General features: G+C 35.3%; 1 pseudogene; it reads left to right on the top strand.

Moving 5' to 3' along the window:
• The first annotated feature begins 3516 nt into the window (after positions 1-3516).
• LOC117084941 overlaps positions 3517-27078 on the top strand; it is a 184109-nt pseudogene continuing 160547 nt past the window's right edge.

The following is a 27078-nucleotide window of genomic DNA, read 5'->3' as shown; positions in this document are numbered from 1 at the left end:
TAATTTTATTTTTATTTTTATTTTTATTTTTATTTTTTTGAGACGTATTCTGGCTTTGTCGCCCAGGCTGGAGTGCGGTGGCGCGGTCTCAGCTCAGTGCAACCTCCGCCTCCCGGGTTCAAGCCATTCTCCTGTGTCAGCCTCCCGAGTAGCTGGGATTACAGGCGGGTGGCACCATACCTGGCTAATTTTTGTATTTTTAGTAGAGACGGGGTTTCACTAATTTTCTAATTTTGTAGAGACGGGGTTTCACTATTTTTAGTAGAGACGGGGTTTCACAAATTTCATGTTGATCAGACTGGTCTCAAACTCCTAACTTTGTGATCCACCCTCCTCGGCCTCCCAAAGTGTTGGGACCACAGGCGTGAGCCACGGCGCCCAGCCATGAGCCCAGGATTTTGAGACCAGCCTGGGCAACATGGCGAAACCCCATCTCTACAAAAATTAGCTGGGCACAGTGGCATGTGCCTGTGGTCCCAGCTACCCAGGAAGCTGAGATGGGAGGATTGCTTGAGCCTAGGGAGTCAAGGCTGCAGTGAGTGGAGATCCGGCCAGTGCACTTCAGCCTGGGTGACAGAGCAAGACCTTGTCTCAAAACAAAACAAAACAAAACAAAACAACAACAACAACAAACAAACGAAGTGATGAAGAGACGGAGGCAGCACCTATATGAGAAGAGCAAAACAATCCAAGACCTGCACAATACACATCTCATTTGCTAATACTATGTCATATCCAAGTATGACAGCATTCAACGGGACACACTGCTACCTTGAAATAATTGTAATTACGCTTGTATAATGGGAAAAAAAAATGGCTGGCTATATTGACTAGGCAACTAGCAGTATTTGCTTCCTGATCAGAGTGTAAGAAGAAACAAATACATCTCCAGGATATTCCACTGCTTCCAGGTCAAACTATTCTCTGTCATTTAATATATAAGTGCTTTCCTTTATTTTTCTACTTTTTGATTTTCCCATTGTTTAGATTTCTAATTAAAACAAGTTTTTGATATAGATTTATGGCATTTTATAAGAAAATTAGAAAATACAAAGAAGTAAAGAGAAACTAAAAACATCTAAATATCTACTTACCATACTAACACTGTTATTTTGCCACACATTTAAGTGCATAGCATAGGGATAAAAATATATGGCTATATCACCCAAGAAAGCTTTTTAATCAGTGGAGATCTAAATACTCCCATATTGTTAAATAGATAAAAATAATATTTCTGATGCATTTAATGACTGTAAATGGGCCGGGCGCGGTGGCTCAAGCCTGTAATCCCAGCACTTTGGGAGGCCGAGACGGGCGGATCACGAGGTCAGGAGATCGAGACCATCCTGGCTAACACGGTGAAACCCCGTCTCTCCTAAAAATAGAAAAAACTAGCCGGGCGAGGTGGCGGGCGCCTGTAGTCCCAGCTACTCCGGAGGCTGAGGCAGGAGAATGGCGTAAACCTGGGAGGCGGAGCTTGCAGTGAGCTGAGATCCGGCCACTGCACTCCAGCCCGGGCGACAGAGCAAGACTCCGTCTCAAAAAAAAAAAAAAAAAAATGACTTTAAATGCATATGCCTGAAGTAATTAGTCTTACTTAAGGTATAAAAATATCCCCCAATTAATAACATAAGAATCTAGTGAATAAAAATAAATATCAGGCAGGTTTTAAAATATTATCACTTATTTGTATATATGCATCTCTCTAAAAATTGCTTCGTGTTTTCAATAATGTAAATAAAACATGCTTACAAAATATTTATATTTCATATTAAACCAAAACAGAGTATAAAAAAATTAAAGCTTATCAATTTCATCACTTGACAATAATTACAAACACATATTACAGAGAAACAATTTATCAAAAGTGGATAAATGGTTTTTAAGTGACTAAACTTAATAAAAATAAAAATTAATACATCCTATAACCGTAATTTATCTTTTTAATTAAACAAAGTGATATTTTATAAAAATCTTTTGTTTCTTCCTCAAATATAGAAATTGTTCTTATATCAGTCCAGCTTTATCATCAAACCCATAATAAATTCTTTCATAGTGACTATCTTCCATAGTGTTCTGGTAGATAAAAAGCCTATTCTTAACCCATTTAATAGCCAAAGTAATTTTTCTTTCTTGATAAAAATATTCATTTTAGTTACCCTCATTATCAATTATCTTTAATAATCTGATAAAAGCCTGAATAACTGTGATTCTCATCCACATGCGATTTCGAAAGCTATTATAACAACATAGTCTAGGTTCTACCTAGGTTCTCTTGATAGGAATTATACGACCAATGTATTTTCATATTATGATGCCTGTATATTGCTGATTGTATAAAGATGTATACTTTACCGTTTTAGTAAGAAACCAATCATCCCTCCAGGATGCCCCGTGTCTGGCCCTTATTCAGGTCATTTTATTTTACTTGGGAAAATATTTGACACACCTTGATTACTGAGTTAATAGCAACACACAACGATATCCTATGAATGTCACTCTATGCTGGGCCCATGGCTCAGTGATTAACATGTACATTTTTCATCATGCCTCACTAATCATTTCTAAGATAGATATTTAATACCAAACCCATGTAAAAATAAGAAAACTGAAGTTCAGAGATTAAGTATTTTGGCCAAGGGTACACAGATATTAAATGGCAGAGTTGTACGTGAATCCAGTTCCCTCTGTTGCCAAAACCTGAATGAGCCCTTCAGCAATAGATACTCAGTCTTACAGCGCTAATAATTCTTTGATTACTTAAGTTTTTCTTCTTTATTATCTGTGCCCCATTTAACATCAATCCATTGTGTAGCAAAGCTGCCTATTTTGTATGCTAAATCTTTGGTCCTTTATCATCAAAAGCTTAATGTCAGATGAAACTTCTTATATGTAACTTTGAAGATTTTAAGCCAAGGAAAGTAAAATCTTATTAAATACAAAAAATTAATGTAACAAATAGTTAACATTTAATAACAAAATTATTTCTTTACATTATTTCACTTAATCCTCAGAAAATATCCTTGAATATATATTATTTTTCTCCGTTTTAAACGTAAGACTCAGAATCAGAGGATGCGTGACTTTCACAGTGCCACACATCTCAGATGAGCCAGAAGTATATTTTAACCCCAATGTGCATACATTTTGTAAAGAATACCTGTAGTGATATATTCTCCTTTATACATTGGGACATATCAATTCTGTCGAAAACAATGCTCAAGAAAGGAGAAGATTGACATGGGTTTGGAGACATCTCCTCTTGAAACAAGAGTTGCTTCATCTAGTGCTATGTGTCAAACAGAGCAAGGAATATGGATGACAGCTACATTTGATCATGTTTAGAGGAATTTAAAGGAGTTTTGCTTTAGAGATATTAATTCTTGGCAAAGAAACCAGCATATTGTATGCTCTTGCATATGTTTATCATTAGTAAGGCCAAGTTCTGGCCAAGTTTTTAATGGGCTTAGCTTCCTTATTATTCCTCATTTACTTGACCTATATCCTAATGATGACATGGATTCCGATTTGAAATACAGCCAATCGAGCCAAGTGTTTGCCACTACTGAAATATTTACCATCTTAATTGAATTTGCCCTAGTGTCTGCCAGTAAGTGTCAGGTATGTGGTGACTAATGACATAAATGTCACTTTAAAAATATTTTTTACAAACAGGGTACACCTTTTGAGAACTCACTCTGAACATAAGGACATAATATAAAATATACATAGAAAATAATACTTTTTGTCAAAAATGCAGCAAAATTGGTAAATTTTTCATAATTCCTTAAATCATCAAGGCTATAATGTGTTAGTAAAATATTTCATATTCTGGTTCATATTAAAGGAGTCTATCACACAAAAATTGATATTAGTATACAAAATGACTTGTCTTTTTAATAATTAGATTTTAGACAGCTTATAAAGATAGATAGTGGATAAAATGACTTCCCATGAGGAAGATACAGAATCATGTTCCTCATTATAGCAAAGTAGCTTATTATTATAACACAACAACCTCTGAATAAAGTATTTTTAAAAACATGTATTCGAAGGCCCAGAAAAGCAAACAAAACAGATAGAAATTGGAGAAAATCCATGTGATGAAACAGGAAGCACATTGGTAAAATTCACTTTTTTATAGATTTTCTTTTGAGGGCACGCCACTGTCCAACGTTTCACAAGGAATAGAATTCAAGCTAAAAACAAAAGTCTCCCTGGGATGATGATTCAGAGGTCAGAATTTGAGACTGTGTGTCTGAGAAATTGAGCGAAGAAGTTCAGGAGCCCCAAATTTGCATAAAATTCCCCTCATATCATTGGTTGACACTTAACTGTGCATGTATATGACAAGAACCTAAATGGCCCATGTGAATCATGAAGAAGTTTGAAAGGAATGAAGAGAGATTCTGAAAGTTTCCTATTTTAGGGGAAATAGCATTGAAAGCTTAACTCTGCCAAATTAGACAGTAGTAAACAATTCAGGGTTTCCATTAAAATCTGAGAAGAACCAAGCTTTGGAAGTAAAGATCACATCTTAGTAAGGGAAAAAGTAAAATAGACATACCATAAAAAAAGCCTAAACTCAAACCTCCACAAGTCCATAGTGATCAATAGAAATTTAACTCCCTACCAAAACCAAACCAAACATTCTTTAGAAGAGGATAACAGAATCCCAACTCACCAGGATGTATCACTCCAATGTCCAAGACTGGATAAAAGTAAATATACATGAGAAGTAGTGAGAAAATATGACTCAAAAGAAAATATAATCAAAGGAAAGAGACTCTCAGATATCTCATATTTTGGAATTAACAGGAATGGACTTGAGGTGTGCAATATCTTTTTAATCATATAAAACACCTATGTAATATCTATATTTAAAATTCTCTGAATGCTATAATTACAAGTGGAGAAATTAGAAGAAAGCACCAATGAATCTGAAAATAGGTCAGCAGAAATTATCCAAATTGAAGCATAGGAAAAAATGTTAAAATACCAACTGGACTAATAGAAATGTAACTGAAGTTTCTGAGAGAGAAAAGAGTTAATAGGGCAGAAAATGTGTGTAGAAATATTAGCTAAAATGTTTAATGTTAAAAAAATGCATATTCAGGAAGCTAAGTAATACTCAAGCAGGATGAATATTTTTTAAAACTACATTTAAATATATTATAGTCAAACTGTAGAAAACCAAAGGTAAAGAGAAAATCTTAAAAACATCCAGAGAGAAAGACATACTGCATTGAAGAGAACAATAATAAGCATTTTGATAGCTGTTGTCTCATTAAGAGCAATGAGGGCAGAATAAAACAAAATATTTAAAGCGCTGAAAAAAAAACCTGTCAACTTATAATTCTATATTTACCAAAAATCACTTAAAATTAAAGATAAAATTGAGACTTTTTAAACAAAAGCCAACAATTCTTTGCTAGCAGTCATACCTACTCTACAAAAAAATTCTGAAGGAATTTCTTCAAGAAGAAGGTAAATGGTAGCAGGTGGAAATTCAGATGCGCAGAAAAAAATGAAGAGCACTGAAAATGGTAAATATGTGGGGAAATAAGAAACATTATTTTATTTCCTTTATTGAGTTACCTACAGTAAAATTTTAAAATAGAAAAAAAATGTCAATTGATTGCTTAAGGAAAAATAACAATATATCATGTGGCTCATAACATTTGCAGAAAAAAAAGTAACATAAAAATAGCATAAAGGATGCTGTAAATGTCTTACATTATACATGTGCTACATTAATTAAAGGTATATTGTGATGAATTAAGGGTGGTTATTATAATCCCTAGAGAGAAACCTAACTATATGCTATACCCAAGAGATGAAACAAATATCAAGATAAAGACCTATTATATAGGTCTATTTATAAAAGAAGGAAGAAGCCTCACAGGTTACTATATGAAATATTTAAAGAATAATTTATACCAATTCTTCTCAAAGTCTTCCAAAAAATTAAAGAGAATGAAATAGGTAATTCAGAAATAAGCTCACACATACACAGTCAACTAATATTTGACAATGGTGCCAAGAATATGCAATTAAGAAAGGATAGTCTCTTCAATATGTAAATGGTGTTGGAAAAACTGGATATCCACATCAAAAGAATAAAATTGTACCCTTATGTTGCACTTTTTATAAAAATTAACTTAATACTGATTAAAGACTTAAATGTAAGACCTGAAACCATAAAACTCCAAGGTTAAAACTGGGGAAAATGCTCCTTGACATTGGTCTGGGTAATAATTTCTTGGATAAGATATTGAATGCTCTGGCAATAAAATCAAAAATAAACAAGTGAGAGTACATCACCATAAAAAGCTTCTGTGTTGCAAAGGAAACTATAGACAAAATTAAAAGACAGGCTAAGAAATAGAAGAAAATATTTGTAAACCATATATCTGATAAAATGTTAAAATCCAAACGTTAGGCATTCAATACAACTCAATATCAAAAACAAAACAAAAACTTCAAATAACCCTATTAAAAAATGGGCAAAGGATTTAAATAGACATTTTTCCAAAGAAAATATATAAATACCCCACCAGTATATGAAAAGATGTTAAACATCACTAATCATTGGGGAAATACCAACCAAAATTACAAAGAGATGTCATAGCACCCTGTTAGCAACGCTGGGGACCCCTGCTACCAGGTCACCCCATGGTACTGGTCTGTGGCCTGTTAGGAACCAGGTTGCACAGCAGGAGGTCAGCAGTAGGGGAATGAAGGAATCTCCATCTGTATTCACAGCCACTCCCTATTGCTTGCATTACCACCTGAGCTCCACCTCCTGTCAGATCAGTGGTAGCATTAGATTCTCACAGGAACACAAATGCTATTGTGAATTGCATATGCAAAGGATCTAGATTATGCGCCCCTAGGAGAATCTAACGCTTGGTGATCTATCACTGTCTTCCATCACCCCCAGATGGGACTGCTTCATTGCAGCTCAAGGCTCCCAGTGATTCTACATTATGGTGAGGTGTGTAACAATTTCATTATATATTACAATGTAATAATAGAAATAAAATGAACAATAAATGTAACACATTTGAATTATCCCAAAACTATTCCCCACTCTCAGTCTGTAGAAAATTGTCTTCCATGAAAACAGTTCCTGGTGCCAAAAAAGTTTGGGGACTGTTACCTGTTATAACATCCATTACCAAAAGACAAGAGATAGTAAGTGTTGGGAAGGATCTGTAGAAAAAGGGAAACTTTGTACACTGTTAGTGGGAATGTAAATTGGCACAGCAATTCCAGAAAGTATAGTAGTTCCCCCCAAATTAAAAATAGAACTCCTATATGGAACCAATCCTACTTCTGGACATATATCCAAAGAAAATTAAGTAAGTATCTGAAAGAGATATCTGTATCTGTGTGCTCTCACCCCCATGTTTATTGCAGTATTGTTCATAATATCCAATATATAGAAACACTCTAAGTGTCCATCAATTGATAAATGGATAAATTTTGGTACATTTATACAATGGAATATTTTTCAGTCATAAAGAAAAGGAAATTCTACCATTTGCAACAACATGAATGAGCCTGGAGGACATTATGCTAAGTGAAATAGCCAGACAAAAAAATGGCAAATGCTCTATATTCTTATCTGCTAAAAGAAAACCTTCAGCCGAATTAAATTTAAAGGAGTTTGAGCAAATGAACGATTCACAAATTAGGCAACCCCTAGAACCACAGTCGATTCCCAGATACTCCAGCTCAGCCACATGGTAGAAGAAGATTTATAGACATGACGTACAGAAATTGGAAGTGAGGTATTGAACAGCTGGATTGGTTACAGCTTGGCATATGCCTTATTTCAACACAGTCTGAACACTCAGCAATGTATGAATGGTTGAAATATGGCTGCTGGGGTTGGCCATGGCTTGGCTATTGTTACAGGTGCATACTCCTAAGTTAGGTTTTCAATCTTCTCTATTAAGCTAGGTTATAATTTATCCACAAGGACTCAAATATAGAAGTACAGAGACCTTCTCAGGCTACATACAATTTGCTTTAACAAATCTATATATGGAATTAAAAAAAACAAAACTCATAGAAGTAAACAGTAGAACAGTAGTTACCAGGGGCAGGGCGGGTAGAGATGGGGGACTGAAGAGATATTTTTCCAAGGGTACAAACTTTTAGTTATAAAATGAATGCATTCTGGGGAATCTAATATACAGCATGGTGACTATAGTGAATAATACTGTATTGTTTACTTGAAATACTTTAAGAGAGCAGATATGAAGTGTCCTCACAACACATAAACACACACACACACAAATGGTAACTATATGGGGTAAGAAGGTATTATTAATTTGATTGTGGCAATCATTATATAATATATACATATATAACCACATTGTACACCTTAAATATATACAAATTTTGTCAACTATACTCAATAAATCTAGAAAAAAAAAAATCACTTACTGTCTCACATGACAACTATTATACCAGAACATATAGTCCATCCTTCTCCAATTTTGTGGCCCACCCGAATTTTAGGTTTCTTATGTGCATTCCTTTTCTTCAGAAAAGCTATTCCTAGAAAGGAACTTAGATTGATTTATATAGAGGGATAGATAGATATAGATATATACACAAATACACACACATATAAACATACATACACATTATATATGTGTATATATATACACACACGCACACATTACTCTCTGTATATATGTAATTTAACATGAAAAGTAATACATGCATTACCTCCACTAAACATTCTTGTGCTTGAAACATCACCTTGCAGGGGTACCAGATTCTTATTATAATTAAATTCACTTTGATATTCAAACTTCAAGTCCCCACATGCCTGCCATTCACATAAAGTATACTCATTGTAGTATTTTCTTCCATGAGTAATTTCTTAGCATTTCTGAGGAGTTCCTCTCCAGTCTATAAGGTGGATGTTTCTTTCTCCTACTGCCATTCCCCCAGTAGAACATAAGCTCCAGAAGAGCAAGGATATTTTCTGTCTTGTTCCTTGGTCAATCTCAAGTAATTTAAACAGTGACTGGCATATAGAAAGCACAAAATGAATGTATGAATGAATGAAAGAACCAACGAAACTTTGATCCTGAGCACTACAAATCACTTAACACATCTGTGTGACCTACAAGAAGCTATTTAACCTCTCTTTCGTTTCCTTAGCTATAAAATAAAGATAATAACATCACCTGCCTGATAAGACTGTTGAGAAGAGTTGTTAAAAATTCAATTCCTCATTGATGTCTATGTTGTTAAACTCAATTCCTCATTGATATTTACTCTAAGCATGAACAAAGTTGTGACTCTTAAATGTCAAAGTAGAGATGAGGACAGGCTATGGTGCTTTACTTTTATTTCAAGAATATCTAGGATATAGAGGATAACAGAGCTATGGTGTGTGTGCCAGTTACATGGTCAGTGTCACCCCAGTTACTCCTATAGCCCAGAGGAGCCCAACTTATTCTCAAGATATCTGCCTAGTTCTTGAAAGCTGCCTGCTAACAAGCATCTCTGGGGCATTTAAATATGGAATCCAACAACTCTTTACTCTTTAGTTACAAAACAAAAACACACTTTCTCCAGAGTCTAACACATGCTCAACAAAGAACAGTAGAATTATTCTTTTTTTTTTTTTTTTTTTTCAGTGACTATTCCCATTTCCAATTTCCTCTTCCAACCTCCTCTCTAGGAGATGGTCTGATTTCTATACTCCAGGAGATACAAAGGACAGTTACTTCTCAAAATCTGGATGATTAAATCATAAGTAACACGAAGTGTGAGACCCCAGTAGTCCAGTATAATTTAATGATAGAAGGAGAAACAACTTTAACTGACAGTTAGTAGATCTAAAACCTCTGTTTGGAAGATTAACTTAAAAATAATACAACATACCCATTTGACAAATGGTTCTGGTAATTATTCACCAGAGATAAAGCAAAACAAATAACAGTCCATCTGATGATTTGCCTAACTTAGTTATGAAATTAAACACTTAAAATTTTAGTCCCTAACAAAGTTCATTCAAATGTGTAATATATTTTAGGTTTTCTTCTACAACAATGGATGACTCTGGTAACAGCTTGCTTTAATTTTATGAATCTAATGGACCCAACCCAGTAATTTTCCTGAAACAAAGGATATGTATTACAAAAGTAAACAAAATCTGTTTTCAGGAAAGGAAAACTGACAACAGCCCTCAGAGGAAGCTCCCTCACAGAAACAATAAGAATAACAATGATAACGAATTATCTTCCATAGTGGGGCCCTGAATATTTATAGCAACTTTGCCTTCTCCATGTTCATACACAAAAGGATATCTCAGCATATACGGACTCAGCTACTGAAAGCATATATGCAGCCAGAATGGGTAGCCATTGTGATTAACCCTTTTTACTGAGAATCATCTTGGTTTTTTCCTAATTCATTTTGGGAAAATGTCTAATGAGAACACTGGGACACAAGTGGGGAAACGTGCTAGCCCAGAGTAAACTCTGTTGGGGAAGGGGAAGATTTTTCCTTATTTTGAGGAGGTGGAAAATGACATCAGGTTGTGGTAAGCTCTTAACTAACCTGTGCCAATAGAAAGGTACCCATTTCACTTTTATAGTTCCAACCAGAAGAGCGCTAAGATTGAAGGGTTCAGAAGCAACACTGACCCGAGGGATATTATTTCTTTAGAGTGGTGAAATTGAAAGTGAAATAGCCTCAAGGTAGAAATTCCTGGATTAAATGTATTGCTAGCATTACTGGAAAATGACCAGCCACACCTAAATCTGGTATAGCACATCAAGGATTCCCTATGACATTTACAATACTATATCCAGCCACACTAAAACACTTACTGTAAACCTTCCCTACATGTGCTGACAAAGTTAGATCAACAGTAAAAGTAACGTTTTCTAATACTGTTTAACTACATGGACTAGCTGATACAGTCTAGAGTGGATATAACTTGCTGTGTAGACAGATAATAGTCAAGCTAGCACCATTGCAAAGCCATGTGTTTACTGAAACATTCAATAGTTTCCTGACATACAGAAGAGTACAGTTAAGGAAGTGTACAGTTCTATACAAACTGCAAGTCAGTGCTACAAGTGACTGCAGGTTTCCAAAAACTCTGGAAAGTTTTTTTTTTTTTAATCTTCACGTTCCTGTAACTGGTGTGAAATTTTGTTTCTTCAAATTAAACACCTAAAACTTCCATTTGAAAATTGGCTTCAATCACAATACTTGAATACTATGATGTAGAAAGAAGTGGAAGCAGGTTATGTGGGTAGAAGGCTAATGCCAGGGCACTACCTGAGACTTCACGTTAGTGATTCACAGAGGATTTTTCTAAAAGAGCACACCTTTGTAACATCGAGCAGTAATCCCTGGGGCTCTACAGAGTGTAACTTACACTTGAAAAATGTGTAACAGCTTTTGAATTTTGTCTATTTTAATAAAGCTTCTCACAGAGACATTATTGCTGCCCTAGTCCTACACATCAAGAAGATGGTGGCAGGCTAGAGAGCAGCACAGTGGAAAGATTTTCTGAATATTCTGGGTGGCAGCCAAACCCAAGAGAAATTTGATACCCCATAAAGTAACCTCTGCTGCTGTGCTTGGGACTCTCTGGCAGAGGAGTTTCCTAAGTCATATTTCTAATTATAAATTGAAAGCTTTTATCCACTGTTAAAGGAATGTCCTAAGCCAGTGAACAGGTGGGGAAAGCAGATTTTGGAATGGGTAAGGAAGAAGAAGTCAGAGCTTCTTCTGAATTCATACCACTCAGCAGCTGCCTGCTCCGCCTAAATAGAAACCCAGTCCTTTGCGCACACTGAAAACATACTTGGGACTTATTAGGCTTGAACTAATTCTTAGTGCTTATTGGGACAAAATTGGGGAAACGTGCTAGCCCAAAGTACACTCTGTTGGCAAAAGGGAAGATTTTTCCTTATTGTGAGGAGGTGGAATTTTCACTCTAGAAAAGTAAAATTTTTGTGAAAACGGTGACTAGTCTTTTAACAGTAACCAAGAATGGTGGTATCCAACATGATATTCTGAACAACAGAACGCTTATAACTCCAGGACAAAAAGAAAGCGTAGCTCTCACACACATTTTCATGTGGCCAGAAGCTGGGGGTCTGAGGTCAGTACCTGGCTCTGGGAAACTATCTCTGAGGTTTAGCTACTTATCTGGGAAACAGAAGCCAGAGAATTGATGTTTTTTGTTTTTGTTTTTTTCTTTTTCATTTTATTGCAGATCTATTCAATCACTTGATATACAGAATCAAAATAGAAATACAAGAGGAAAAGATTTACTCTTTATGTTTACACTATGGCAAATGGGAAGTGGCTTGAGAATCTCCAATTCCATCAAATCTACTAAACCTTAGTGCTCACATAGCCCTACTATAATATTATTCCCATGGATACATATATTTAATTATTATTGCTTTTATAGAAATCACAGGAATAGCTTTTTTAATAACTATGAAAGAATCATTAATATCACATATATTATTATTATAATCTATAGCAAAAATTATGAGAGGGTTTTTGTCTCTTGAATGTTACAAAACTGGTGTATCCATAAGAAAAAGAAACGCAAAACTTTATAAATTCATGCTTTTTCTGTTAACTGACCATCTATTTGAACATTGTAAGATTAGTTTTGATAGATTTCAAGAGTTTCTTCTTGATATTTTTGTGTAATGTGTATTCCCATGGAAAAGCCAGAGTGAATTCCATTATACTCCCTTTCAGAATTAATTAGCAGATACCTCCTTCTTCTAAATCAAACTTGTTTATTTATTATTGCTGGTGGTTGCTGATTTTTTTTTTTTTTTTTTGGTTCCACCCCAGATACTGCTGATCCGCCATTATTCTTTAGTCTGTTTTATTGTCTTTCTCTCTGCAGAATAAACAGAAAGCTTTAAACACAAGTACTGATTTTCCAGGGTGCTTACTATTTTGGCCAGAGTAGTCAATGCTACACAGCTTGAGATCCATTAAATATTGAACAGTCATTGCTATAGGCAGCAAAAACAATACATATTGATTGCCTCATTTCATCTTGGAAGGAAGGAGATTCCCTGATATGTCTTGCAAAATGAATATGATGTATTCCTCTGCATAGGGGGAAGCAGATTGAAAGATAAGGTGCCTGATATAAATGCACCAACATGAGACCCGTTTCACTGATATTGATTTCAGTGTTGAGAATGTGGCCAGAATGTGGTTCCTAGCAGCAGCTCTCAGCAATGTTTCAAACATTTCACAGACCATCTCTGGCAGCTGTGTTAATAATGAGGGTTCAAGGCAAGCAAACACAAACTTTGACATCCACCAAGGAGATGTAAATAGTATACCATTAATACTCTAACATGTGCTTGGTAAGCAAGAGCACTCTTTAGAATTCACCTTCAAATGTTGCAGTGAAGAGTGAGAGACCCAGTATGTTTGCAGACAGAGAGATTGGGCTTGAGAACTGTTTATTATTCTGCTGGGTAACTAAGCAGCTGTTGTGATTTGTTCTTGACCTTTAGGAGAGGTCTTAACCTGGGACATTTGAGACACATGCTCTGAGTTATCAAAACTGCTTCTCTGCCACTGTGTGTCCTCCTGAGAAATAGAAACAATTCTTCACTACAGAAGAGAAAAAGTTCAGCTGACTGGAATCCAGAAAAACATAGCTTGTTTGCAGGAAAGGATGTTATAACCATATCTTTGGCATCTTGACCATCTGGCCTGCATAATCTCTTATATCCATATTCAAAGTCATATATTCTTTATCCAGAAAAGTACATATAACAATTCAGGATGTGTACATTATTCACAAGCTTATTAACTTTCACCACCCAAGAGAAAAATTAAAATCCTATTTGTAGGCCAATTCAGTCTTTATTATAGCTCATTCATAATCGTAAGCATATGAATGGACTGCAAAAGTGGTGAGGAAAATATCATGCTTCAGTATAACTCCCAACAGATTTCCAAATGTACCTTGAGAATACAGTTAAATATCAACCCTTTCACATGAGATTTTTCTTTTCTTTTAATGTGCTACCTTAGAAAAGACTATGGTTAAAGGAATAGTTAATTGTTCAGAAGTACATATTCTGGAAGCAGAAGACATTAGAATGCAACTTTACTAGCTTCTCATACCTTAAATGAACAACTTACCTTCTCTGTGTGAGATTTTCCTTCTCTGTAAAAGCAGAATAAGTTCATCTACTTCCTAGGTTCTGAAGATTAAATGGGTTAATAAATGTGAAATACTTAGATTGGTGCCCCGCCTATGGTACAACACACAACACCAGATAGCTATGCTGTGATTTTCTCTCATTTTGAATTCAAGCACTTAGTGTGCAATTTTTAAAGAAAAAGCATTACTGTTCAATTCAGTAACTACTGCATTTAAACAGACAAGAAAAACTGGATTTTTAACTATTGTTTTCTTTTAACACAGAAGTTAATACTAAAGTGAAAGGATACAACATTTGAAGCTCATCAACCTAAATTAAGCTAAGTGATCAATCATGGTGTTGCTGTCAAATAATGTATTCAAAATGATAAAAGATGATCCTTAGGTTTTATAAGCATTTAATAAGCATTGGAAAGTCCTACTAAGATTAAGTAGAATTGAAAACTCAAAGGATATAACTGCCAGCTTTTGATTTTTACATTTTTAAATCGATGCATGTATGAACACATTCACATAGCATCCTGTCTTACGTACCCTTTAGTCTAAAATTGCTCTTCAATAATTATTTATGATTTATTTTTGTTTTTCTGCATGAATAAGTACTAGTAAGATTCAGAAAGGATTTTTCAAATTAACTCTGCATCATAACCCATTGCACTTAAAAGAGAAAAGCACCAGGCAGTTAATAATGTGAATCCAAAATCAGTGGAGTAAAAAAAGCAGAAAGTCAATGCACGCTACTGATTATATAGAAGAGAGTGTCACAGTCAGTTTCTGGAATTAGGTTAAATATTATCTTTAAAATGTAAAAAGTGATAAGTGAGTTTTACTCTTTAACAATTCATCACTTAGATTTTCAGTATCATTCTGTTAGTAAAATCTTTTTGGACATTAAAACAATCTTGATTGTTGGGTAATATTCTGCTTTTACTGTGTTATCTCCAGAAACATTAGAGATCAGTTTGTGCCTTTTCTGGCTTAAAATTAATTTTATCATTACACATTTCAAATATTGTGAGAAGGGATTGACTAATAATGTATTACTCTTCATGTTTATTTTGTACCATTTTTCTGCTATTTTTAATTTTTAATCCTTTATTAAAGTTCAAAACAAAATAAAACATTATAATCATCTTCCTACATAAAGTTCACGATAAAATACATTTTTAAAAACCTAATCTGGATTTTATTTATATATAGATTTGCTTATCAAATTCTAAAATAGGGTAATACTAAAGTCTGCCTTATCCAAATGCCTCGTTTTGTTGGTAAGTTCTGCTCCGTTCTAAACAAACCTCTTGATGTAAAAAGACAACCCCCAAACCTATTAATTGCTGTGCCCACTCTGGTATGGTGCCTGGCACTTCCTCCTCACAAGTAAATTTGATTTAGAAATAATTCCCTTGTGTTTTATACCAGAGGACTATAATGGCACATAACACACAGCCAGCTATCTGTGCCCTCCACAGGCCTGGGGCAGGTCTTCTCGCCTAGCCCTTTCTGTTCAGACCTTTTTGCTACAGGCCTAGACCCATATTCCCTCTGGCCTGGGCGAGTCTAATCTTTCAAACTATTACTTCCAATCCCAATTCTCAGCAGCTCAACCTTTTCCCCTATGTCTAATTGATTCCCAAATATAAGTTCTGGTTGTGTAGCAGAGCGCCACTGCATTCCTACTGGTTAATCCTTGGTCTGTTTGCCCCTATTTTGACTATCTTCCATTATTACATGGGCTAGCTACTCTTGGGACTCAAGCAGGATCATCTCTGAAAGGGGGTAGAAGCATCTTTTCACCTCCTTTCAGAGAGGATCCTGCTTGAGTCCCAAGAGTGTGGGAGGTCCAGAGGCTTATGGACTCCACATTTTGTTGAATTATGCTTGTATTTCTCCTGAGCTCAGTGTTCCTTCTTTCAGTAATGCTATATAGCTAGTGCAGTACTACAATTCATCTCTCTTTCTATGAACTATTCATAATAGGAACTTAGAACAGGAAAAACAAAGTTACTTACTCAAATTAGTTGGCAATTATGAATATGAGATAATTATGAATTACATGAAAACATGCTTCATTTTAATAAGAATGTTAAAGGCACAAGTATAATCTGTAGTCGTATAGTATTTACCATTAGATTATTTTAACTTTTTATTTTGAAATAATTCTTGATTTATACACAGTTGTAGAAATAATCAAGTTCCTCTGTACCTTATACCCAATGTTTCCTAATAGTGATATCTTGTAAAACTATAGTACAAAAACTACAGTACAACCTCCGGGATACTGACATTGATACAGTCAAGATACAAAACATTTCCATCACAAGGATCTTTGTGTTACTTTTATAGCCACGCTGAAGCTTCCTCTGTCCTCTCTACCCCTTCTCCACTTCTTGGCAAGAACTAATCTGTTCTCCATTTAAATTTGTTAGTTCAGGAATGTTATATAAATGAAATTATATGGTAGGGATCTTTTTGAGATTGGCTTTTTTTTTCACTCAGCATAAAACTCTAGACACTTGTGTATTAGTGGTTTATTATGTTTCATTGCTGAGTAGTATTCTATTTGGATATACCACAGTATTCTTAATCGCCTATTGAAGGACTGTTTCTAATTTTTGGTTGTTACAAATATATCTGCTATGAACATTCATGTACAGGATTTTTTGTGAACATAAGCTCTGATTTCTCAGGAATAAAGGTGCAAATAGACAATTGCTGAGGTGTTTTGTCTAGTTTTTTTTTTTTTTTAAGGAAATGCCAAATAGTTTTTGGATGTGGCTGTATCACTTTACATTCCCACCATCAAGGTATGAATGATTCAGTTTTTCTGTATCCTCAGTGTTTTTCCTGTTATTGTTTTTTATTGTAGCCATTATAATCGGTATACAGCAATAGGCCATTATAGCTTTAATTTTCTTTTCTCTGATGCCTAATGATTTTGAAAAGGATACCTAATGATTTTGAACATTTTTGTGTGCAGTTCTGTATATGCTCTTTAGCGAAATGTCTGCATTAGATAATTCTACCATCTCTGTCATCTTGATATTGTTTTTCATTCAAGTTGACATTTTTGAGTTCTGGCTATGATGAATGATTTTCTGTTGAAACCTGGATATTCTGTGTATTGTGAGACTATGGCTCTTATTTAATGCTCTGTTTTATCTGGCCTCCTGTGACACCACTACAGCAGGGTTGCTGGCAGGGATAGAAATGTGGGTAGCCTCCTGACTGCCAGGTGGTGGTAGAAGTCCAGGTCCATCACTCAACCTCCATTGACACAGGATAAGGAGAAGCGTTCCTCATTACTGGTAGATAGAAGCGAAGTTCTGGCTTCTCTGAAAGGCCTCCATTGACACCAGATGACCGAGAGGCAGGAGTGTCTCTCGACAGCAACCCATTTTGCCTCCATTAATACAGTATGGGGTGGTGTCTCTACCAGTAGACAGTGGTGAAGATCCCTACTCTCCAGTAGGCCTCCTCTGACACCACATCCTAAAGGAGGGGCAAGGGTGAATGTCCAGGCTTCCCAAGTGGTCTCCAAGGACACTAGACAAATAGAGAGTCCTGTTATCTGGTTCCCCTCAGTCTTCTTTGACACTACCCTGGTGGAAAGTCAGGGGAGAGGATTTGGCTCTGGGCAAAAAGAGTCTCTCTACTCTCCCCATCTCCTTGGGGTCTCTATTTTTTTTGGGGTGTTGGCTAGAGTAGAATGCTTGTATTAGTCTGTTCTTGCACTGCTATAAAGAAATACCTGAGATTGGGTAATTTATAAAGAAGGGAGGTTTAATTGGTTCACAGTTCCACAGGCTGTACAGGAAGCATGGTGGGTCCTGCTTCTGGGCAGGTTCCAGCGAGCTTTTACTCCTGGCGAAAGGCAAAGTGGGAGCAAGTATCTTACAGGGCAGGAACAGAACCAAGAGTGGGTGAGGAAATGCTACACACTTTTTTTTTTTTTTTTTTTTTTTTTACATTTTTTTTTTTTCTTTTTTTATTTTTTATTATACTTTAAGTTCTAGGGTACATGTGCATAACGTTTATATCATGTATAACTCCCCAATGCAATCCCTCCCTCCTCCCCCCTCCCCATGATAGGCCCCAGTGTGTGATGTTCCCCTTCCCGAGTCCAAGTGATCTCATTGTTCAGTTCCCACCTATGAGTGAGAACATGCGGTGTTTGGTTTTCTCTTCTTGTGATAGTTTGCTAAGAATGATGGTTTCCAGCTGCATCCATGTCCCTACAAAGGACGCAAACTCATCCTTTTTGATGGCTGCATAGTATTCCATGGTGTATATGTGCCACATTTTCTTAATCCAGTCTGTCACAGATGGACATTTGGGTTGATTCCAAGTCTTTGCTATTGTGAATAGTGCCGCAATAAACATACGTGTGCATGTGTCTTTGTAGTAGAGTAATTTATAATCCTTTGGGTATATACCCAGTAGTGGGATGGCTGGGTCATATGGTACATCTAGTTCTAGATCCTTGAGGAATCGCCATACTGTTTTCCATAATGGTTGAACTAGTTTACAATCCCACCAACAGTGTAAAAGTGTTCCTATTTCTCCACATCCTCTCCAACATCTATTGTTTCCTGACTTCTTAATGGTTGCCATTCTAACTGGTGTGAGATGGTATCTCATTGTGGTTTTGATTTGCATTTCTCTGATGGCGAGTGATGACGAGCATTTTTTCATGTGTCTGTTGGCTGTATGGATGTCTTCTTTTGAGAAATGTCTCAGGATACAAAATTAATGTGCAAAAATCACAAGCATTCTTATACACCAGTAACAGACAAGCAGAGAGCCAAGTCAGGAATGAACTTCCATTCACAATTGCTTCAAAGAGAATCAAATACCTAGGAATCCAGCTTACAAGGGATGTAAAGGACCTCTTCAAGGAGAACTACAAACCACTGCTCAGTGAAATCAAAGAGGACACAAACAAATGGAAGAACATACCATGCTCATGGATAGGAAGAATCAATATCGTGAAAATGGCCATACTGCCCAAGGTTATTATAGATTCAATGCCATCCCCATCAAGCTACCAATGAGTTTCTTCACAGAATTGGAAAAAACTGCTTTAAAGTTCATATGGAACCAAAAAAGAGCCCGCATTGCCAAGACAATCCTAGGTCAAAAGGACAAAGCTGGAGGCGTCACGCTACACACTTTTAAACAACTTGATCCATGATAACTCATTATCACAAGAACAGCACGAAGGGGATGGTGCCAAACCGTTCATAAGAATTCCACTTCCGTGATCCAATCACTTCCCACAAAGCCCCACCTCCAACACTGGGGATTACAATTCAACAGGAGATTTGGGTGGGGACACAAATCGAAACCATATCAATGTTATTTTATAAAAAGTTATTGTTTTATAAAAGGGAAGTACTCTTGCTAGACTTCCCTTTCTCGGTCCTTGGGTTAGACAGAGAAGGATTTGGCTAGGGACTTTTTGTCTGTTCCCATTGATATGTTTAAGTTGCTGGTTCTGTATTATATGAAGCAAAAAACCTCAAGGAACTCACCACCAGTGTTTTTCCTTCAGTCCCAAGATTCCTAGCTAGCCCAGTCCCCACCTGTGAGAGTTTTCTTATAATTGTTTACATATGTGTATGCATGTATCTGTTATACCTGTGTATGGATATATGTATATACTCCAGGGATTTTAGTTGTATTTAGTTGGGGGAATGGGGAAAAGTCCATCTACTCCTTCTCCCCAGAAGCAAAAGTCTCACCACAGAATTTTAAGACATTTTTCCTCTGCGTTTTTTCTACTATACATAACAAAGGGCTTATCTAATAAATAAAGGTCTACTTATTTTTGAGCACACAATATTCAATATGAAACATTTAAAAATATTTTAAAAAATACTTCAAAACAGGCAAAACTAGATGATGGGTAAATTTAATCAACTAAATGTATTTTATACTATTATGTTACTGCATTATACAAATAGATGTAATAAATATAATTCAAAACTGCTAAGAGAACTCCATCCAATCTGCTAAATGATTTGCAAGTTCACCTTTTTGGTGTGAAACCTGTTCCCACATTAATTTATCATTGCTGTTTTCTTATGTGCTCCCACTGAGTTTTCAATATTTCTCAAATTCTAGAGTCACAGACTCAGATGTCTTCAGGAGTCAAACAAGCATTGGACAAAGCAGTGAGAACGTATAGAGAGTGGTAGGAACTATGATGAAGTGCAGTCTACACCACGCTGGAGACCAGATGCATTTAAAATCAAATCTACCGAGCACTGTGACTCACGCCTGTAATTCCAACACTTTGAGAGGTAGAGCAGGGGGGATCACTTGAGCCCAGGAGTTCGAGACCAGCCTGGGCAATATGGTGAAACCCTGTCTCTACTAAAAACACAAAAATTAGCTGAGTGTGATGGTACACGCCTATAAACCCAACTGCTGAAACAAAAGAATCACATGAACCCAGGAGGTGGAGGCTGCAGTGAGCTGAGATTGAGCCACTGCACTCCAGCCTGGGAAAGAGTGAGACTCAGTCTCAAAAACATAAAAAAAAAAATTAAGAAATTTTAAAAAAATCAAATCCAATAGAAACCAACAGCATATTATGACAGACATTACTCTCTTTACACTTCAGAAAAAGAGTAACATTGGTCTCAGGCTAAGACTAAATATTTTGAATTCAAAGTGATTTCCCTATTCTGATTTTTATGTCTCTCAAGCAAAAAATATATATATATAAACATATATAATAGTGACTTATAACTAGGAGCTACCTTTATGCGAAAACTTCATTAAAATATGTGTTATTTTAATTTGAATTCATAAATTGAAAAGCAGAGAATCTCAACTCTTCCAACCTTGGGAGGAAAAAAAGGACTTGTGGGAAATATTGTATTGTTTTGGTTGTTATTTGGTTAAGTTCTAAAAATTTAATTTGCTTATAATAAATCTCAAATCATTTTCAAATGTAGGTCTCAGTTATAATTAGGAAATATTAATAGTATTATCATATATAAATATTATATATTAAAAAGTGATAGCTAAGGAGCAAGTTATATAGCTATATTGCAGTCATGTGGGATCTCAAGCTTATTTTTCCTTGGATCTTTTCTGGAAATGGCACATTACCTGACGTAATAAGCAATTGTGATCCTTTCTGTTTGAGTGGGAGTCACCCATCAAACCACAGACCTTGAAGATTTACTTGGTTGGACTCCCTATTAGCTCTAGACCTCTTGTCTCGCATAGGTGTACAAGGTCAGTGTCATGTGGAAAAATACTCTGAAACAATGCTACCCTCCAAATATAATACCAAGTAAGCTATCCCAGAAGCTAGGAAACAGAAGTACTCACAAAACTAATTAAAATGCTCAAATAACACAGTTTATTCAACTGATTTAATCACACAGCAACAAGCATGAGAGAGAGATGGGATAAGGCAACAGACTTAGGGTAAAGTAAATGTGAAACGGTCACACTGCCTTGGTCTGGGATTATACAAAGTTCCTATGTCCTCTGTCTCTGCTGCATTAACCTTCCCTGTAACATGTGTGGTCACAAACACCAGAGGTGAGGTCTGAGCAAGGGGTCCACAGACAGAAAGTTCCCCAAACCAGTGATATGCACTTACTGTATTAGAAGGACACATGGACTGGTATGAAGCTACAGAAGCAGATTGTCATCAACCTGCTGAACAGCCATACATTTTGTTTATATTTCTTCAATACAGCACATGTGGGGTCAGAATACGAACATACTAGCTGTCACCAATGGGTGGCTGATTTAGAGGTGATAAGCTTAGTCCAGAAATGGTAGAATCAGAGTTTTTCTTTCCCTTCCTTTCTGTCCACCATTCATCTGTTTGTTCTATCATATTTTCTATTAAATCTACTTATTTTTGGTGCGTTTTACATATTACTTAGTTTTTATCCTTAACACATCAACTCTGCTCTTATTTTGCAGGCTACTACTTTTTAAATTATGTATATTTATTACTTCTTATACATTTTTACTATAATTCATAAGCTACGTACTATCCATGTTTAATATTTCTTATAAGTGTCCCATACATTGTTTTCCTTGTCCTTATAGAATTTAATATCCTCAAACAATACAGCAAACTCAGATCATTGTCAGTGACCTTTCTCCAGCCACAGTGGGCAGCGCCACAGACACCCATCCAAAGGGTCACATTTCAAGGAAATCACGTATCAATTCAAGAATGAGAATTCAGAGAAATGAACATACATATTATGTAAAATGCACAGATTTAAATGTACTTCTTTTTTTGTACCTTAATTTTTGTGATGAAATATTAATTGGATGATTTTTAGATATTTTATAAAAATCTGTCTAAGACAGAAACAAAAAGATTAAAGTTACATCTAATCCCAGAGAAATAATACCATAGTCTTCTTTGAAACACTCATATATCAAACTGTGTCAGTTTCACACAAAAAAGCAAGAAACCTAAGTTGGCAAACAGATGTATTATATGTAATAGATTTAAAAAATACACCTAGAAATCAAAGTTGGCAGGAGAATAAGAGATTTCAGGGGTAAAACTTGAACTTCAAATGGTATTTGACCCCAACTCTCTTTGCACAAATTTAAAATAACCATGTTTCTTTTATCATGACTATTTAAATTTGAATTCATGAATTGAACTAGTAACTAATGGCCTTACTGACTGTATTTCAACTTTGGTTAGTTGAAATATATATGCAACATTTCAAATATTTAGCTGAACAACCATTCGTTTATTTTGAAAATGAAGTGCAATTGTTCTGCTCAACCGTTACTATGATTTACATAATTTAGAGAAACTACTGATAGAAAATGTTGACATAGAGTTTTTTTGTCCATGACTATTTTATTTCTGTGTAAAATATGGGCTTGGAAGTATATTAACCAGTTATGACTAACTGAAACTGTCATCCAAATTGTAGATTATGTAAATATAGAATTGCAAAATTAGGAAATGTCTACTGAAAACAGAATACCAAGCAACAAGCTTAAACAGAAAAATAATAGGAAGAAAATTTTAGCAACAAAAGAACTTTCTGAATAATATTAAGCTTTAGAAAGAATTTTGAAGATAGATTAGATTTCGATTCTGGCGGATTCTTAGTAAGACTTGACCAGGTGTCGTCATATTTCAAAGCTGTAAACTGGACTACACTGTTCTCCACTAAAGACTGCACAGAAATAGAAACACCTCAGCAAATGAGTTAATGACTATCTGCTTGATGACCATTGGTCAAAGGAATACCTTTCAAAGGGATATGACATCTTGGGAATTCAATGTGCTGTACAGTCATTTCTTCCTGGTTCCTGGTCTTAGCTCTTTCACCTAACAGGTAGCATTTGGAGAACTTAAACTTTCTGAGCTTTACCCTTTTCTCATCTTAAAAATATACCTTTAAATTCCTACCTCAAAATGTTGTAGAGACCTAATTTAGATAATATGCAAAGTACCTTGTTTTGATTACAATGAATACTTATTGTACACTTTTCATTAGCTAAATAAAATTTTTATATAAAGTTGCAAAAGGTTAAAGAGGAAAGCCAGATCTATATTTTTCCTACCCAATGAGGTTCTTAGAAAAGAAAAATGACAGAAATTTTAATTGGACTCCAGAATTATTATTTTTATATGGATTAGTGTGGTGGTAGAAGTTAGCACACCCTTGGATAAGTTCACAAGATATGCAATGTATATTTTGCTGATAAAGGAGAATATTTAACTCAGATCAGATTTGTCTTATTCTTTTATTTAATATTTCTATTGTGCCTACTATGAACCAGGTACTTTGCTAGGATTTGGTGATAAAATAATGGGAGAGAGAAAAGGCAAGTTTCTGGTTGTATTAGTCTATTTTCATGCTGCTGATAAAGACATTCCTGAGACTGGGTAATTTATAAAGGAAACAGGTTTAATTGACTCAGTTCAGTACGGCTGGGGAGGCCTCAGGAAACTTATAAGCATGGCAGAAAGGGAAGCAAAAACATCCTTTTTCACATGGTAGCAGCAAGGAGAAGTGCCAAGCAAAAATCATCAGGTCTTGTGAGAACTCACTATCAAGAGAAGAGCAACATGAGGGTAATGCTCCCATGATTCAATTACCTCCTTCCAGGTCCCACCCATGACACATGGGGACTATGAGAACTACAGTTCAAGATGAGATTTGGGTGGGGACACAGCCAAACCATATCACTGGTAATAGGGATTTTTCAGCCAAAGTCGAATTCATAACAATGTAGGGAACTCAGAGTACATTGTCATGTGAACTATAAACATGGCATTAAATTGAAAGGAACTTCTAGAGTTATAGGATAGAGATATAGATCAAAAATGTAATCAAGGTATTATCCAGAAGAGATAAAAAGACTCAATAGTCATTTGTTACTCAATAGCACAGTCCTACTTCTTCTCTCCCATAGCATGCTCAAGGAAGCCCTGGTTTCCTGGTGAACTATTCCTTCCATCTGGGTCTAGGAAAGTTAGAAGGCAAAGTCTGCAAAAATGCAGAATTCTATAAGCCATATTATCTATATTTTCCTGAATGATTGAGATATTCAAAATAAATTTAAATTAAAAAGAAATATATATTCTAAATATTAAAATGTACTATTTCATTTTATATTATTAAATTTGGATGTTCTAGCTTTTGTTTTCTATTCTATGTCATCTAGGGATTACTGAAATTTAAAAATGAAATTGAATTACAGTCTAAGTTAAACCTCAGAGCAGAGAAAAAGACTAAAAGCTGAACCTGCCCTCAAAGAATACACTGAATTTTTTAAAATGTACTTTAAAAGATTTGGCTATGTAGAGTCAAATATATTAACTGAAGCATATCCTTGAGTTCAGATATACCCACTTCAAAAACCACTCATTGCTCTGTAAGTCACTTGTTTTCTATCTCTTCATCTGGGCCCCTGACATTTTTCCCTAAGTGAAACCCATATGTGAAATAAGTTCATGTTGATAAAAAAACTATCTGTAAGTAGAAATAATGAAGACTAAGTATTGGCTATTGCCTGTGTAGCTGTATTTTTAAATGTTGCGTCATATCATATCTAAACCAATCAGAAACAGTTCGTCGTATCATCTACTTGGAAGTGGTAAAAATACTTTTAAATATTTCAGCTATGCATTAAGTATAAATGAATAAACTATGAATGACCTACAAGTGTTCAATTTTCTAGGCACTATCTCTGCTGCCAAAAAAGAAATACCTAGAGATGATTGGGAGAACCAAAAGTCTCATTTTTAGAGAAAAATAAAAATGGCACTCCATGAAATTTGGGGTTATAGCATTACAATAAAACTCATTGTTTACACTGAACTCTTTTCCAGTTGGTGCCTATAAGAACAATCAGTAACTTTTTCAAAATACTTATATCTATGTCCCATTCTTCAGTGACTCTCATTGGTTAAGGCATGTGTGTTTTAGGGGGAAAATGTTATCCAGGTTATTCAGATGAACACCCCTAATTAACAACCACTACTAATAAAACCTTAACAAAATTCAAAGAACTTTGTTAAATAATAGATGAATAGATGAATAATTAAATAACAGCTTAAATAATAGTTAAATAATAGCTCAATAATAGATGAAAATTAAAGGCTTATAAAATGACATTTGGGTAATTCTGTTTGCCTATGTATGTTGACACTCAACATGTTCAGCGCTGTTCAGAGACTGCTTCAGTTATTCCCTGAAACAATCTTATGAAATAGATACCATTATTATGTTCACTGTACAGATGAGGGTAATGAAGACTAGAGGGCATACTGGCTTATACAAGAGCACAGAGCTCAGTACTAAAGCTGAGATTCAAATATAGATATTTATCTTCTAGAGAAGCAACACTTTTAACTACTATGAGATACTACCTCTCAGATTCATACTACTATACTTCATTTTAACAAATTTAACTCACATTTAACTTTCTAGGAAATAAATGAATTAAATGAAAGTAGATAAATTATGTTAACAAGAGAAACATTATGTATTCATTGCTGTAAATCATATATTTAATTAAAATAATGAAATGTGCCATAAAATAATAGATTTTGTTTGAAATACAGGAAATATTTTGTATCTGAAAACCCTAAAGTCTGACATTTTTGAAAAACCAGTCATGGGGTACCCACATATTTACAAATAAACATTATATTTGGGTGTGTGTTTCAAGATGTTAATAGGTAGACTGAGTGAAGCAGATTGTCCTCTTCTCCAATGTGGGTAGGCATCATCCAGTCCTTCAGTGCCTGAATAGAACAAAACAGCCAAGGAAGGGAAGATTCCCTTTTCTGTCTGACTGCTAAACTGGTACATTGGTCTTCCCTTGACCTCAGACTGGGACTTACACCATTGCTGCTACTGTTTCTCAGGCGTTAGAACTCAGGCTGGAACTACACAACCACTTCCCTCTACCCCATGGTTTTCCTGGGTCGCCAGCTTGCACGTGGCAGATCATGGGCCTTCTCTGCCTCCATAATCAAAAAAGCCCATTCCTTATAATAAATCTCCTTTTATATGTATAAAATGAGTCAGTACCCTATGACTCAGTCAAGTTTACCTATAAAACTAACCATCACATACTGGTTTTCCAAAAACGACAGATTTGAGGGTTTTTGAATACAAAGTATTTCCTATATATTAATTGTAGCTAGGATCAAAAGAACCAATAAAACATATAATTATATATGTATATAATTGAATATGTTTGACTTTTTAAAGTCAAAAGATTATATATATATACATACATATATAATCTCCTATTGGCTCTTTTTCTCTGAAGAATCCTAATACACAATACCATAATCTTTAAGCGCAGGGTAAACTTAGCAAAATATTCCTATT

This window comes from Trachypithecus francoisi, unplaced genomic scaffold (assembly GCF_009764315.1).
Source record: "Trachypithecus francoisi isolate TF-2019V2 unplaced genomic scaffold, Tfra_2.0 Lachesis_group1, whole genome shotgun sequence".
Lineage (NCBI taxonomy): Eukaryota > Metazoa > Chordata > Mammalia > Primates > Cercopithecidae > Trachypithecus > Trachypithecus francoisi.
Note: the sequence above shows the minus strand (reverse complement) of the source record. Positions and strands in the feature narration are given on the sequence as shown.